Genomic DNA, 18,181 nt, shown 5'->3' on the forward strand with positions numbered 1-18,181 from the left:
AGGTGAAGTGCTAATAGTATATATAACTTGAGTGAGATGATAAAAATATCAACAGTCAGCCAAGTTCATGTAGCCAAGACTGCCATATGACCTACAGTGATTATAATGTAAAAGGTACAATTCAGAAGTGCTAATAGTATACCTCAGAAGCAAAGAAATACAGTAAATAAAATAACATATATTATGGGTATTATGCCTAACAGATGCTCAACAAATTTCATACTCCTTTCCATTTAATAACGGAGAGTGGTGGATCTCAAAAGAGTGCAGGGAGGATAACTCTCATATGGTTGCAAAGAGATAAAATACTGGATTGAAATATGACTCTTTGGGGATAAAATTTACATTCTAGGAACTAAAAACTATGAGTTATCTCCATGGAAATCAAAGTATTTTCATTTCTGAGTGAGAGACGGCTGCAAATTCTTGTCACAGCCCCTCTTCCTAACTCCTGTTGGGGTATTTTTTTCCTTCTCCTTAAAATCTGGGCCAGGCCTGTGACTGCTTTGTCTAACAGAATATGGCAGAAATGGCACTGGACCTAATATCTGGGAGGATTGGAAAGTTCTGCTTCCTCCCTCTGAGAACCCAGCCACCATGTTATAAGCAAGCCAAGGGGCCACATGGAAAGGCCCACATAGAGAAGAACTGAGGTTCCCAGCTGACACTCCAGCTGAGCAACTAGCCACCTGCCTTGACTAACTTGCTAGCCACTGGAGTGTGCCATCTTGGATGTGGATCTCAGCCCCAGCTGATAACATGTGGGGGAAAAGATGAGCTCCTTGTTGAGTCACCCAAACTGCAAAATCATAGCCAATTAGTGACTGTTGTGGGCCTCTAAGATTGGGACTTGACTTATACACACTACTACATATAAAGTAAGTGACTATGGACCTACTGTATAGCACAGGGAACTCTACTCTATACTCTTTAATGAACTATATGGGAAAAGAATCTAAAAAAGAATGGATATATGTATACATATAACTGATTCACTTTGTTGTACGCCTGAAACTAACACAACATTGTAAATCAAGTACACTCCAATAAAAATTAAAAAAAAAATGTGGCTGTTTTTTAATGCAGCAACAGGTAATTGAAATTCACTACCTTGTTAATTTTCACAGATACTTTAAGAAGGTCTGTTCAAGAACCTTAAAGAAGCAGGACCTGGAAGTCAATCTAGATTTTTAAATTATTGGACTGAGGCTTGTGCATAATTATTTAATACACTGGGGTTACTGGGGCTAAGCAGGACTTGGAGGGTTCTGATTGTCTTACTGCTCAGTTCTCATCTAATCATATGATGAGAGAGGTATAGGGCTTAAAATTCAACTCATTGTTTTTTTCTTGAGATCTGTAGATTATAAATGAAAATTTTAAGAAAGTCCTTTCTCCTCACCCTCAAGGAATTTCTTCCATCACTGGAAATCCTTAGAAGAGCTGAGTTGTGCTGGGCCCAGGAAAGAAATGGGTTTCTCAGATGGCGCTAGTGGTAAAGAACCCGCCTGTCAATGTAGGAGACCTAAGAGATTTGTGTTTGATCCCTGGGTCAGGAAGATCCCCAGGAGAAGGAAATGCAACCCATTCTAGTATTCTTGCCTGGAAAATTGAGGAGCATGGTGGGCTACAGTTCATGGGGTTGCAAAGAGTCGGATATAAATGAAGTGACTCAGCACGTACGCATGTAGGAAAGAAATAGAGAAGAGTTAAGAAATACTCAAGAGGGGGAAAGTTTCAGACCCCTCCCTGCCCCCCACACAATCTTAAACACTTCTTGGAATTTGGAGTAGAGTTCACGAATTAGATGCAAATGTGCTTGTGAAATTCCCAAGCTTTTTTAGATATCCAGTGGTGGCCTCAATGAATAATATCTTAGTGGAAACAAGTAAGAGTCACTAGGGACTCATTCATCTCAGTCACGGGTTATTTAGAATGAAATCTGAAGAAGATGTAGATTACCTTGTTGACAGACCAATGCACGGAATGGAATCAGTCATGTCTTTGTGACAGAAAGGCTCCACGTCGAGACAGAAGTCTGGCTGACCATGATGTTACTTTAGACAGCAATCAAATGTATTTCACATCGCTGTTAACTTTCTATGCCAGGATGTCAAAATCTTTTGTCTCAACAGCTCATGGTCTGCATGCCGAGGCTATGGTTTCTGTAGTGTTAGAACCGACGCTACGAGTGTGTGCCCTTGGTAAAGATGTCTGTGTCTCAAGAGGCAACGCTGTCAAGCATTTTCTCTTGCAGTGCAATGTTCAACTGAAGAGGCTTAAAGAGACAGATCTTCTTTGTCTTAAGGAAAGTCCACTCATCACTGAAGCAGGAAGCCTTTTAATAGACATATGTGAAGGATGCTATCTAACATGAGTATGGATGTTAGAAACTTGTTGTCTATTATGGAAATCAAGAAGGGGAAGGAAAGTCAACTTAGTGTTGAACCCAATACAAATTGCTGGTGTTTCTCTGTGCTTTAAAGTTACAGCACTCATGAAATTGTCATTCTTTTCCATGACTTGCTGGTTGATGACAAAGCTACCATTTCTTAATGAAATTGGTTGTGCAGGAGACAGTGTCTTACAGCATTTGGACATAATAGATTAGAGTAGAAAATGCAGTGGAACAATAGCTGGAGATGGAGGTGGAGATTAGATAGGACCCAGCACTTAAATGAGAGGTTGAACAAGAGGTCAGGCTACTACCGCAGTTGTTAGATGTACGGAGAACTTATTTGAAGGACTAAAAAGATCTGAATAGAGTGAGTAAGCTATAAACTTGGGGTGCATGTATATTTTGGAATTATGATTTTCTCTGGATATATGCCCAGGAGCGGGATTGACTGAACAAGAACAAAAACGGTAGCTCTATTTTGAGTTTCTTAAGAAAACTCCACACTGTTCTCCTTAGTGGCTGCACCAGTTTATATTCCCACCAACAGTGTAAGAGAATTCTCTTTTCTCCATACCCTCTCTAACATTTATTGTTTGTAGATTTATTATGGTCATTCTGACTAGTGTAGTTTTTTTATAGCATTATTTATTAATAGCCAGGACATGGAAAGCAAACTAAATGTCCACTGAGCAGAGGAATGGATAATGAAGATATGGCACATATATACAATGAAATATTATTCCACCATAAAAAGGAATGAAATTGTGCCATTTGTAGAGACCTGGATGGACCTAGAGTGTGTCATACAGGGTGAAGTAAGTCAGAAAGAGACAAAACAAATATTGTATGTTAGTGCATACACAAGGAATCTAGAAAAATGATACAGACGAACCTATTTGCAAAGCAGAAAGAGACACGCAGACATAGAGAACAAATGTAGAGATATCAAGGGGGAATAAGAGGGTGGGATGAATTGGGAGGCTGGGTTTGACATACATATACTAGTATGTATGAAACAGGTAACTAATGAGAATCTAAAAATAAAAGAAATGAGCAAACTAGAGAAATTTCTCTACAAACGAAAAATCTGTTACTTTTAAACATAAAAACGAAGTTACAGTCCAATTCCTCTCTTTCAAAAGCTTGCGTCTGGCCATTCCAGTAATCTAGAACAGGTGCTGGAAAACTGGAGCACCTATAAGGAAAATCCAGCCTACCCCCTGTTTTTATAAATCAAGTTGCACTGGAATGACCACACCCATCCATTTATGTATTGTCTATGGTTACTTTCAAATTACAGTGGAAGAGCTGAGTTGTTGCTACAGAGATCATATAATCCACAACGCCAAAAATATTTACTATGGTTCTTCACACACACAAGTTTGCTGACACCCGATGTAGAATACCAAAAATAAATTTAGTACTAGTGAAAAGGCTTTAAGAGGATTCTATATTGCAAGGGAAAAAGCTGTTACAAAGTGCTCTTTATTCCATGGACATACAGGAAATACCCTTTCATCCTCACTCAAACAAGTTCCATGAAGTAAATCAGGATACACAGTAGCGGGGACCCACACGTGGTACCATTTAGTAGGATTTGGCAGAGGACTGAAGAAACAGAAAATGTACTGAATTGCAACAGTCTGGGGACATTTAACATAGGGATACATGTACCACAGCTTAATAAACTTATGTGCAATGTTTTCGTTGTTGTTCAGTCACTAAGTCATGTCTGACTGTGCGATCCCATGAAATGTAGCACACCGGGCTTCCCTGTTCTTCACCATCTCCTGGAGTTTGCTCAAATTCATGTCCATTGAATCAGAGATGCCATCCAACAATCTTGTCCTCTGTTGCTCCCTTCTCCTCCTGCCTTCAATCTTTCCCAGCCTCAGGGTCTTTTCCAGTGAGTTGGCTCTCCACATTAGGTGGCCAAAGTATTTGAGTTTCAGCTTCAGCATCAGTCCTTTAAACTAATATTCAGGGTTGATTTTCTTTAGGATTGGCTGGTTTGATTTCCTTACTGTCCAAGGGACTCTCAAGAGTCTTCTCCAGCTCCACCACAGTTTGAAAGCATCAGTTCTTCAGTGCTCAGTCTTCTTTATGGTCCAACTCTAACATCCATATATGAGTACTGGAAAAACCATAACTTTGACTACACAGACCTTTGTCAGCAAAGTATACTGTATGCACATTCTATATAAGGTTATCCTTTTCCAGTGCTCGCTCTCAGCATTCATTGTTCAGACCTTTGCTTATGTTTTATTCTTCTGCTCTAACCTATTCCAAATGCTCTTATCACAGGAGTCTGCCCTGCAGAACTGTGTGTCTTGTTTATCAGCACACACATGAATATTTACTATGGGCAAGAGATCTTGCTAGATTCTGAAGGGGACTCAGGGCTGGGTAAGGGAGTTTTTGCCCACAAAGTACATCAAATATTAGGGAGGAAAGATAATATATGTATGTAGTTGACCCTTGAAAAACATGGGTTTAAACTTTGTGGGTCCACTTACATGTGGTTATTTTTCAATAAATAATACAGTCAGCATTCCATATCTCTGGGTTCCACATCCAAGGATATGGAGGGCTATGGAACACAAACACCTGAGGATTTTGGTATCAGTGGCAGGTTCTGAAGCCAATCCCCCACAGATACAGAGGGATGGCCATGGAATGATGACAGTATAAATAAAGTATTAGTTGATACAAAAAAAAAAGCGATCACTGTTGCATAAATTGAGAGAGTGGAATTTGAACCAGATCTTGAAAGAAATGAGAAAAGAGTGGAAAAAGCATTTCAGGAAGTTAGCAATGGACAATTGCTTTCCAAGACCCTCTAGGGGTGTTCCTCACAAGGTAAGTTCCAGGGCACGAGGCTGTATCTGGGGCTTTCTATCATCACTCCACATTCCATCTGTGCCTTCCACAACATTTCTCACAAATAAACTCTCCTTTGATTTTGGGGGCATGCTATTCCTAATACCCTGAATATTCATTGGAAGAACTGATGCTGAAGCTGAAGCTCCAATACTGATTCGAAGAGCCGACTCATTGGTAAAGATCCTAAGGCTGGGAAAGATTGAGGGCAGGAGAAAGGGGTGACAGAGGATGAGATGGTTGGATGGCACCACTGACTCAATGGACATGAGTTTGAGCATGCTCTGGGAGATGGTGAAGGACAGGGAAGGCTGGTGTGCTGCAGTCCACGGGGTCTCAAAGAGTCAGACACAACTTAGCAACTGAACAACAACGATTCCTAATACCCAGTAAAGCTTTCTGTCCCCTCTTGCTTAGCCCAGCTCTTTTTATCATTTGAGGTCCAGCTTCTCCGTGGGACCTCACAGGGGGCTCTATTCCATGGGGCTTGGTCCCACATGCTCTTGCAATGCAGGGCTACCATGCAGCACACAACAAACACAGCTTACAGTCAAGTTCTGCAGGACCAACACTGGTCCATCCTCATAGGACAAGCATACCAGGCACAGGCTTGGGTGTTAAAGTGCTGTAGAGTATGCCACAATACTTATCCTCAAGTTATTGACTTCACTGTGGATTAGTCATGCACAGCGTACAGCCTAGCCTTGGTCTGCGGCTCACACTTACTTACTTACTCACTCATTTATTTGACAGTATCAGTCTCAGTTGTGGCACACAGGATCTTTGATCTCCATTGAGGCATGTGGATCTTTAGCTATGGCATGAAAACTTGCAGTTGCAGCATGTGGGATCTAGTTCCCCAATCAGGGATCAAACCTGGACCCCCTGTATTGAGAGGGAGGAGTCTTAGCCACTGAACCACCAGGAAAGTCCCGTGCAGTTCACACTTTAAATAGTGCTGCTCCAGTCTAACTTCATCTGTTTTCACAAATCTTTAAAGCACTTATCTTTTTAGGGGTTGCAAACTGGTGGCATGTAGGTCAAATTTTAATTAATTGTCAACACGCAAAAATGAAGAGGAATATACTTCTTTGAAAAATCGGTAGTTGTGGCATCATTGTCCCATATTCTCAAATGACAATAGTTGGCTGGAGCTGAGCAGAGTTACCTCCTGAGATGTGCCACGAACTCCCCAGCCCTCCAAAGTCCCATCACACTCCTGACTGTTCCCAGGACAGCATACCTCTCGTTTCTGGGTTTGCCTGAGCCCTACAGGCATTTGTGTTGGCCACACTGGTCTATGATGTGTATTTTCCCACTTTAATTATATTAGTATATGCTCTAATTGCTTGCTATGTGTTTGTCTTGTATTCACATCAAGATGCAAATTCCTGGAGGGGGAGAGACTGTGCCCCGTATCTCTTCTCAGTCTCTCTCAGTAGACAGCACAGTGCTATGCACACAACAAGCTCATGCTTAATAAACACTTTTAGAAAAACAGAATAAACACATATCTATTCTGTCTAGGTTATAAATCTACAGCACAAATCTGAAATCAAATATGCAAGGCAATTTGCATTCTCTTGGGGAGGAAAGGCATCTACGTATTCTTTGACACTTTCTCAATGAGAAATGGCATCTATTTCCCTTTTCTTGAATCTGGGTTGGCCTCTGTCTGCTTTGAACAGTGGAGAATGGGATCATGATGCTATCCCAGGTCTAGGACTGGCCTGTAAGAGGCGGGCAGCTTGGTCTGTTAAGTCTCACCACACTATAGGAAAGACCACATGGAGAAGCCTTGAGATTCTACGGAAAGTGGAAAGCTGAGCCCAGTCTTCCAGCCATCCCTACCAAAGCACCAGGAACACAAGTAAATCTGTCTTCGACCAACCCTGCCACCAGCTGAATGCCACATATGAGCCACATTCAATGCCATGTGAGGTCGAAAAGGAGCCTAGCTGAGCCCTGCCCCAGTTCCCAACACTCAAATGTGTACGATATAATGAAATGGTAGTTGTTTTATTATAAACCACTAAGTTTTGGGTATAGTTGGTTACATAGCACTAGAGAAATGGAACAGAATCATCCTGATTTCTACTATTTATCTGATAGCATCCTTATAATCAGAATTCTAGTCCTCATCTGGTGACAGTAATGGCATATATTAAAAGTGATCATGCTTGTCTGGCCCTCTGAGTAAATGGTTGAGGCTACTCATGGCTGGAGGGACTGGCCTGGGAGTTCTGCTGTTGAGAGAATCAGGGTCTTGTGATGCACACACCACCCTGAGTGAGTACTTGGTTATGTATAATTCCACCGTCACATCCTTCAGTAATGGACATGGTGAATAATATCTTGTTCTCTACAGCAATTCTGCTGGGCTATTAATTTTTTATTTTATATTTTAGAAAGCTATCTATCCATTGTTTTGATCTACATGAATAATATGACCATGATTCTGTATTTTATGGCATTGTCTAATAGTCTAACAGTCTATGACTATCAGGTTGTGGAATATGAGATTTGATAGCCTCTAACAGTGGAAACAGTGTCAGACTTTATTTTTGGGGGCTCCAAAATCACTGCAGATGGTGACTGCAGCCATGAAATTAAAAGACGCTTACTCCTTGGAAGGAAAGTTGTGACCAACCTAGATAGCATATTCAAAAGCAGAGACATTACTTTGCCAACAAAGGTCTGTCTAGTCAAGGCTATGGTTTTTCCTGTGGTCATGTATGGATGTGAGAGTTGGACTGTGAAGAAGGCTGAGCACTGAAGAATTGATGCCTTTGAACTCTGGTGTTGGAGAAGGCTCCTGTAAGTCCCTTGGACTGCAAGGAGATCCAACCAGCCCATTCTAAAGGAGATCGGTCCTGGGTGTTCTTTGGAAGGAATGATGCTAAAACTGAAACTCCAGTACTTTGGCCACCTCATGCAAAGAGTTGACTCATTGGAAAAGACTCAGATGCTGGGAGGGATTGGGGGCAGGAGGAGAAGGGGACGACAGAGGATGAGATGGCTGGATGGCATCCCTGACTCGATGGAAGTGAGTCTGAGTGAACTCTGGGAGTTGGTGATGGACAGGGAGGCCTGGCGTGCTGCAATTCATGGGGTCGCAAAGGGTCGGACAGGCCTGAGCAACTGAACTGAACTGAAGAAATGTTTCCTTTCAATTGCCAGATGCCTGAAATCTAAAGGTCCTTAAGAAGTGTACATTTGAAAGAAAATCTTACATCCTTCCCAAGGGTCTGTTTTTAGTTTATCACTACATTTTTCTTCTACCATTCTCATCATGTTGTAAAATCAGTTTCTCAAAGAACTGTTCACAGCTATTCTCATGGGTTTCTCAATTTCCTGTTGCACACCTTGGGAACCAATTGGCCATAATCATAATTCAAGCACAGAGAGACAAGATCTAGGCTTGGTCAAGGTTGGAAAGGTAATGGAAACAGTTAACAGTTAATTCATCCATTCCTGGTAATTTATAGCCATGAAACAAACAAACAAATAGATCAAAGTCTTCCCAAAGAACACCTTTTCCATATTTTGATGTGGTCACTTTATAATTATGTAAATAGTAATTATGCAAATATGCAAAACTTGTTCTTATGCCAAAGGTTTAAAAAGCAGGAGGGACATAGTGTACACAGTGAAGAGATGACACATTGTTGAATATGATGATATAAAGGTCTCTGGAATTATTTGCATATGATTTCCTACAAAAACCCCCAACCAAGCAGGAAAACTTCCTGACATTAAATTGAGGGCAAAGAAGTGCTCATGGAACCAACCTAGATGTCCATCAGCAGATGAATGGATAAGAAAGCTGTGGTACATATACACAATGGAGTATTACTCAGCCATTAAAAGAATACATTTGAATCAGTTCTAATGAGGTGGATGAAACTGGAGCCTGTTATACAGAGTGAAGTAAGCCAGAAAGAAAAACACCAATACAGTATACTAATGCATATATATGGAATTTAGAAAGATGGTAATGATAACCCTGTATGAGAGACAGCAAAAGAGACACAGATGTATAGAACAGTCTTTTGGACTCTGTGGGAGAGGGAGAAGGAAAGGGTGGGATGATTTGGGAGAATGGCATTGAAACATGTATAATATCATACATGAAACGAATCGCCAGTCCAAGTTTGACGCATGATACTGGATGCTTGGGGCTGGTGCAATGGGATGACCCAGAGGGATGGGATGGGGAGGGAGGTGGGAGGGGAGTTCAGGATGGGGAACACGTGTATACCTGTGGTGGATTCATGTTGATGTATGGCAAAACCAATACAATATTGTAAAGTAATTAGCCTCCAATTAAAATAAATAAATTAATATTAAAAAAAAGAAATTAGAAAGTCACAGTGAAAAGAAGTAAATGAAAAAAAATATTTTTTGCAGCACTATTTACTATAGCCAGGACATGGAAGCAAATTTTATGTCCATTGACAGGTGAATGGATAAAGAAGATGTGATATGTATATATAATGGACTATTGTTCAGCTACAAAAAGGAATGAAACATAGAGATATGGGTGGATCTAGAGACATCATAAAGGGTGAAGTAAGTGAGAAACAGAAAAATATATGTATATTAATGCATACATGTGGAATCTAGAAAAAAGTATAGATGATATTATTTACAAAACTTAAATAGAGACAAAGATATAGAGAATAAATGCTAGGACACCAAGGGAGGAAAGTGGGGGTTGGGAGGAATTGGGAGATGGGGATTGACATATATACACTATTAATACTACGTATAACATGGATAACTACTGAGAACATACTGCATAGCTCAGGGAACTCTACTTAGCACTGTGTAGTGATCTAAATGAGAAGGAAATCCAAAAAAGAGGGAATATGTATTACATACAGCTGATTCACTTTGCTGTACAGCAGAAACTGACACAACTGTGGTAAAAATTAATAAAAATTAATTTTAAAGAAACAAAATATTTTTGTCTCCCTAACTATGTGTTTATGGTCTGGCTTATGCAGTAACATCAAATCAAATCTATATTAACTGAAACAATCTCTGCCCACAAGTGGGTCACAATCTGGCAGGGAGGGAGGTAGAAAGAGAAACTATTAATAACTATATTCCAGTGGGAGACATGCCATGTGAGTGGCATAGAAAACATAAAGAATAATTAATTACATCCAGGGAGTGGGAAGAGGCCTTAAGTTGAATCTGCACTATGAGTAGGATATCTCCTTACATAGCTAGAGGACCAGCACTGCTGGAAGAGTTTTGCTTAAGCTAAGGTGTGGAAGAAGCAAGGAACACACTTGTTTCCAGAAGGGTAACATGTGAAAACAATATCAGATATGGCTGAGTCATAGGATGAATTAATTGAGTTGGAGGAGGCTTGCAACCTCATCTAATGTTTGGAGCCGGATCATGAAGAGACATGTATGCTCAGCTAATGTGTTCAGATTTTATCATGTAGGTGATGAGTGGTTAGGAACCTCTGTAAAGCAGAGACTGTGCCATGATCATATACACAGTTTAGAAATAGCATTCTGTACTAGCACTCCTGACAAGGTAATCATGTATTTTTCACAGTTACCCTTTTATATTTGTTGGAGTGATTATTTGATTATAACTAATTAGAGAACTGTGGTGCTGGAGAAGACTCTTGAGAGTCCCTTGGACAGTAAGGAGGTCAAACCAGTCAGTCTTAAAGAAAATCAACCCTGAATACTCACTGGAAGGACTGATGCTGAAGCTGAAGCTCCAATACTTTCCTGATACGAAGAGCTGACTCATTGGAAAAGACCTTGATGATGGGAAAGACTGAAGGTAGGAGGAGAAGGGGACGACAGAGGATCAGATGGTCAGATGGCATCACTGGCTGGATGGACATGAGTTTGAGTAAGCTCTGGGAGATAGTGAAGGACAGGGAAGCCTGGCATGCTGCAGTCCATGGGGTCATGAGTCAGACACAGCTTAGTGACTGAACAACAACAAAATTAGAGAACAGAGTGCCATGCAGACAAGGTCTATGCTTGCTTTTGCCCAGGACAGGCTCCCTAGCATCAAGCACAGTGTCTGGTACATGGCAGAGGTTCAATGATGACATTTTGGGGTAAAGATTCTTTTCAATCTGGGTGATTTTTTAAAGTCTTTATTGAATTTGTTACAATATTGTTTCTGTTTTATGTTTTGTTTTTTTGGTCACAGAGCATATTAGCTCCCTGACCAGGGATTGAACTCACTAGTGTCCTGCACTGGAAAATGAAGTTTTAACCACTGGACTGCCAGGGAAGCCCCAATGATGAATTGTTGAATGAACTAAACTACTGAGTATTAGCACAGGCCAAGTAAGAGATGATAAAGGCCTGAAGCAGAGCAGTACCAGTAACAATGGACAAGACAGAAGAGTTTTGACAGACATTTCAAAAATGAAAATCCTGAGTTACCTAAGACATACGGCAGGAGAAAAGAGGGGATGTTCAACGGAGACTCCAAAGTTTCTAGAGTGGGTGACTGAAGTAGAACAGTTATTAGATAATAAGGGGGAAGAGGAATGGGCTTTTCTTTCTTTTTTTTTTTCTCTGAGAAGAGAAGATATTGAATTTGCCTCTTGTTATGTATTTGAGAAGCCTACAGGACATCCAGGTAGAGACATCACGGTGAGAAGGGGGCAGAAACTCACAGTGGGAAAGACTGAGAAGCCAGAGGATTTGTCGTAGGGCATGTCCTGAGTGTCTCTTAACTCAGGTTTCTAACTTATAAAATGGAAAGTGTAAGAATCTCTGTTATAGGGACTTCCTTGGTGGCCTAATGATGAAGAATCCACCTTCTACTTATACAATGCTGCAATTATCTTCCAGTTAAAACTTTTTTAAAAAGTCCATTAAAATATGAAAAAAACACATATCAGAAAATACGCTAGGCTATTTATTTATATTACTACTTATCTTCACAATAATCTTGGAACTTAAGTCCTGTCATCTCCATGTTATACACAAAGGTCACAAAAGAATGTGCTTTCTAGGGCAGGGGACTCAGGTTCAATCCCTGGCCCAGGAACTAAGATCCCACGTGCCACAGGGCAACTCAGCCTTCGCACCACAACTAAGACTTGAGTCAGCCAAATAAATAAATATTAAGGAAAAAAAAAGTCTCTGCAATTACTCAGGATGATTTTACACTCATCTAAAACTTATGAGAAAGTATATTTTTAAAAATGTATTTTTAAAGTGTAGAAAGCTTTAAAGAATAGTGCATGCCCAATAGAGCCTGTGTGTGTGCTAAGTCGCTTTAGTAGTGTCTGCCTCTGTGACCCCATGGACTGTAGGCCGTCAAGCTCCTCTGTCCATGGGATTCTCCAGGCAAGAATACTGGAGTGGGTTGCCATGCCCTCCTCCAGGGAATCTTGCCGACCCAGAGATTGAACCTGAGTCTCTTACATCTTCTTCACTGGCAGGCAGATGTTTATCACTAGCACCACCTGGGAAGTCCCTAATAGAGCCCATTGTTGTTCAGTCTCTAAATCATGTCTGACTCTTTGCGACTCTATGGACTGCAGCCCCTCAGGCTCCTGTGTTCAGGCTTCCCTGTCCTTCACTATCTACCGGAGTTTGCTCAAATTCATGTCCAGAGCCTAGTACTAATCAATTCAACATCATAAGTTTAATGTCTATGGGCCACTTGACTTGTTAAACTACAAATAAGTCCCCCTTTTTTGGCCAGCAGCCTTGTGCATGAGTTTGATAGCAGAGTAGTCCAGGCATGTCATTAGTAGCAGAAAAGTCTCTCTTCCTATATTTTCTACTGAAAGTGACATATTCCACTGTAGACAGAATGAGATGTTACTGTGAAGATTAAAAGATGCTTACTCTTTGGAAGGAAAGTTATCACCAACCTAGACAGCATATTAAAAAGCAGAGACATTACTTTGCCAACAAAGGTCCGTCTAGTCAAGGCTATGGTTTTTCCTGTGGTCATGTATGGATGTGAGAGTTGGACTATAAAGAAAGCTGAGCACCAAAGAATTGATGCTTTTGAACTGTGGTGTTGGAGAAGACTCTTGAGAGTCCCTTGAACTGTAAGGAGATCCAACCAGTCCATCCTAAAGGAGATCAGTCCTGGGTGTTCATTGGAAGGACTGATGTTGAAGCTGAAACTCCAATACTTTGGCCACCTGATGCAAAGAGCTGACTCATTTGAAAAGACCCTGATGCTAGGAAAGATTTAAGGTGGGAGGAGAAAAGGACGACAGAGGATGAAATGGTTGGATGGCATCACCGATTCAATGGACATGAGTTTGAGTAAACTCTGGGAGTTGGCGATGGACAAGGAGGCTTGGCATGCTGCAGTACATGGGGTCACAAAGAGTTAGACACGATTGAGCGACTGAACTGAACTGATGAAGATTAAGGTTGCTAGTAATAAAACTCATGCTCATATAAATGGATTCTCCTGACAGGCTCTGGAATCTTTTGTCTTTTATCAGAAAGTCAGACACTTTTATTTTAACATACCCTTGCTTCTAAAGTTGGCACTTTCTTCTTCAGCCAACATCCAGGACTTCAGCCCTGCATCCCAGGCCCACGGCTTCAATGACTAATTCCAGGATGGGTGAGTCACTTTCCTGCTACTTCCCACAGCTCCTGGATTTCCCCTAGAAGACACCAACCCACTGAGTCTCCAAAAGCTGAAAACATCTCAGGATTTTGACTTTGGGTCAGTTCTAAGTTTCTGTCAGAATATGATGGAGATGAACAGATAAGGGTTCTCAGTTCAGATGACTGACTTCAAGATTCCTAACACCAGACAGTCTGGCAACTCTGTCCTGACACAGAGGTAAATTTGCTTCTGTCCCCAAAATGAACCTTAAGCGTGGATTCCTTGTGGGATGGAAAAGTTGAGTCTCTGAGAACAATCAATAGGGCTATATCTTTTGCCCGTCTCAAGTTCTTTGATGTGATATAAAAGCAATAATGTGCCTGGGAATGAACTCATAAACAGTTATTCATTTTATAGCATAATAAAAGTACGGCAAGATTGAATTGGGATTTAGGCAAAGAATTGGGTTGGCAGTAAGGAGATCTGATTTTTCTTGCCAACTTGCTCACTGTATCATCATTAGTAAATCAGCAGGTGGCACCTGACCTCAGTTTTTCCACTAGTGAAACATGAATAGGATTGGCACAGTACGGTAGATAAACATAGATGATAATTATTGCAATATACAGTGAAAGCTTACTATGTGTTAGGCTCTTGTCTTGACTTTAGGTAAGAGCAATGAACAGAACAGAAAAAAAGAATGTTTGCATTCATGGGACTCATAGTCTAGTGAGGGGAAAGACAATAGACAATACACTTAATAGGTGAATTATTTTGTATGCTGGAAATTGATAGGTGCTATAGGAAAGGGCTTCTCTGGTGGCTCAGTGGCAAAGAATCAGCTTCCAATGCAGGAGATATGGGTTCGATACCTGGTCTGGGGAGATTCCCTGGAGAAAGAAATGGCAACCCACTTCACTATTCCTGCCTGGGAAATCCCATGGACAGAGGAGCCGGGCAGGCTTCAGTCTATGGTGTCAGACGTGACTTAGTGACTAAACAAAAACAACAGTGTATTAAAGAAAAACAAAGAGTGGCTAAAGGTGTATTTGGAGCCACAGAGTGGATGGAAGTGTTACAGGCTCTGGAGGATTCTGGATTCTAGCTTTGGCTAGTGATTCCCTCATATTCATAACAAGTATATTATAATATACTCAGGTCATAGGTTGTTGTGATGATTCAATGAAGTAAGGGAAGAAAAAGTTCTTGCATCCAAGTGTTACTATTATTATCCTTAATTTCTAACCTCAAATACTTTGACTCCAGAATTGAGATTCTCAGATAACGAATCGCTATAAAGAACAATATTTTAAAATTACAAAGACAACCAAAGATATAGTCTAGCCCAGGTGGTGTGCTTCATGATATGGCCAATTATGGAAATAAAAGCGATGCTTGCTAAAACAGGAGTACATCTGAGGTTCACACAGGACAGACATCTGCAGGCTACAGTTTAGTTCCAAGAGTAAAAACAAAGCAAAGCAAAACAAAAACATAAAAAGGACTTATCCATTTTAAAACAAAGCTTTTACATTTTATAACAGGTCTCACAAGCCTCCGGAGGCTGGCTCTTTGGAGAATGACACACCTGAACAATAATCAGAAGAGGTAAACTCGCCTCCTCTGGGTATTGACGTGAACAGATTTCAGTTTTCCTTTGTCATGCCAGGAAGAGAGTGCTTCTGGCAGAGGTGTGAATTTCGGTGCCTCACTCGCAGAACTGCTGACCTCTGTGGGAAAGCTTTCAGTCCTCTGATGTTACTTATTGTTGAGCAAACAGTATTTCTGGCACTAAAAACATTTTGAGTTTCTATTGGTTTCCATCCATTTTTATTCAATGACATTATCCTTGCTCACCTATCAACAGATATTTCTCAACTGAGATTTGTTGAAAGGGCAGAGGATGGGAGAAAGCATCTATTGGAATGACCAAATGATTTTGTTGCTTCCCTCTTGCCCTTTGCTTGTAGAGGTCATAAAATCACTCATGGGAGAAGACTTTTTATTAGGAAACAGTAAAAGTAGCTCTCCTTGATCTCCATCCTATATTAGGTAAATGATACACATCTTGAGGCTAACACTACCAAGAATCCAGTTCTCTTTTTCTCCCTCCCTGCCTCCCTTTCTCCTTCCTTCTCTCTCTCCATCCTTCCCCATATGTTAAATGTTTGTTATGTTCCAGGTGCTACGCAGCCACAGACATAAAACTTAAGAGCTTATAGCTCCAGGGAGAGAGCCCTCTGCCTCTGAACATGAGGCTGCCTTGGCCACAACTTAAAAGAAGGTCGCTCCATTAACTTGACAGAGAACTTGGCCTGGCTCCCCAAGTGCCACTGGGGAAGTGGTGCTGCCAGGGCTCTCATGGCCGCCGGATGCCAGGGAAGATTCGGAAGGCATCGGGGAACGAGTGGGTCTGGTGCCCTGCTGGGGGCAGCAGGATCATTAAGTTCACTAAGTGCTTGCAGGGGAACAGGGTTAATGGGCCAGAACCTTCCTGGAGCTCAAATAAGTCCCCCCAAGAGCATGCTGAGTGATGTAGGAAAGTTTATTTCAACTCTGCAAAACTTTGGGAAGGGACTCCTGAGAAGGAAGTCAGGCCCAGATGTGGAAAGATGAGGATTAAACAGTTCCTGTCTTCAAAGAACTTCCAGTTCAAGTCACACACATCAAGTGCCAAGTTCAGGGCAGGGGACCCCGTGCTTGACATCTAGCTCACTAAAACACTGAAGCAGGTCTGTAAGAGGAGATGATAAACTGAAGTCAGAGAAATGACTTGGCTAAAGATGCAGTGAATTATAGCCTGTTTAGTCTAAAAAGTAACCGCAATCACATGTTCAGGCTTTCTCGGCACTGGGTCTCCAGGTACAGACTTGACTCAGCAGATTTTCGGGTCCCAGGATTCTATGTGTGCAGTAAGAAGACAGAAGAGTTCATCCATAAGGAATGCTTACTTTGCGTCTGGTGCTGTCCAAAGTGCTGGTGTGTACCAAGTGTTTTATACTTGTGTGTGTGTGTGTGTGAGTCACTTGGTTGTGTCTGACTTTGCAACCCCGTGGGCTGTAGCCCACTAGGCTCTGCTGTCCATGGGACTCCCCAAGCAAGAATACTGGAGTGGGTTGCCATTCCCTTCTCCAGGAGATCTTTCCAACCCTGGGATTGAACCTGGGTCTCCTGCATTCCTGGCAGATCCTTTACTGTCTGAGCCACCAGGTTAGCCCTGATTATCTCATTTAAGCACTTTATAGGTGGCGCTAGTGGTAAAGAATTCACCTGTCAATGTAGGAGATGCAAGAGACGTGGGTTCAATTCCTGGGTTGGGAAGACTCCCCTGGAGAAGGAAATGGCAACTTGCTCCAGTATTCTTGCCTGAAAAATGCCAAGGACAGAGGAGCTTGGTGGGCTATAGTCCATGGGGTTGCAAAGAGCTGGACTGAGCATGCATACATATTACGTATCTCATTTAATTCTCACAAACCATCTGTACAGGGGGCACCATCATTGTCCTCATTTAACACTTGAGGAAACCAAGGAATAAGGAATTTGTAGAAGAATTCATACACTCAAGAACTTGATGAATCAAGATTCCAGTCTTCTCTACCTGATGTCTGTGCTCTTCTTACTACACTGCTGCCTGGGACAAGTTCTTTCCCTTTTGGGCACGGTGATGACTGATAGCAAGTAAATATTTCAGCAATGGAAATTCTAGAATATGGAGAAATAATTATGGGAGAAGATCTAAACCAAATGCATCAGAAGGATTCTGTCCTTATCAGAAAGCCAAGCAAGCCCTTTATTGAAAGCAGGCTGGCCCTTGTATATTTTTAAAAATCTCAACCTTGAAAAACCTTCTATCCGTCCATCTACCCAAGAAACAAATGTTTAAGGAGGATCTACTCTATGCTTTGTACTGTGTAAGTTGCTGGGGATATAAAGTTAAGTTGACATATAGTCCTTGCCCTCAGGCTGGTCATCACAGGGGTGGAGGGAGAAGTCTCATAAAAAAGCAATTAGAATCCAGTGATATACATGTTGTAACTGAGGTAGAAGCAACATGCTATGGCCAACTTCGGGAAGTCAAGAACTTTCAGAGGAGGTGACATGTAAGCTGAGGATAAGAGCTGCTTAAAGGAACATGACAGTTTTAAATATGTGCATGTGTAAAAATCGAGGAACAGTGAGCTGGTCAATGAATGGAATATTCCAGGAACAACTGGCAACTTTAGAAGTGGAGGACACTGAACCTGGAATTAGAAGAACTTGGGTTTTCCTCCTTCGTGGGGCACACATGGAAGCCTGACACTGGGTCAGCCACTCTGC

The 18,181-nt window shown here is 41.4% G+C and overlaps 1 protein-coding gene across 10 annotated transcripts in view; it reads right to left on the bottom strand.

Moving 5' to 3' along the window:
- The window catches only part of SAMD12 (sterile alpha motif domain containing 12), a 462,238-nt gene that overhangs the window by 23,430 nt on the left and 420,627 nt on the right, over positions 1 to 18,181 (bottom strand). For 3 of the 10 annotated variants that reach the window (XR_006544730.2, XR_006544732.2, XR_006544731.2), the window contains exon 5: positions 13,780 to 13,919. The exons of the other annotated variants lie outside the window; for them this stretch is intronic. The gene's annotated coding sequence lies outside the window, so the exon portion shown is untranslated. The remainder of the gene's footprint in view (positions 1 to 13,779; positions 13,920 to 18,181) is intronic. 10 annotated transcript variants of the gene reach the window in all.

This window comes from Bubalus bubalis, chromosome 15, assembly GCF_019923935.1.
Source record: "Bubalus bubalis isolate 160015118507 breed Murrah chromosome 15, NDDB_SH_1, whole genome shotgun sequence".
Lineage (NCBI taxonomy): Eukaryota > Metazoa > Chordata > Mammalia > Artiodactyla > Bovidae > Bubalus > Bubalus bubalis.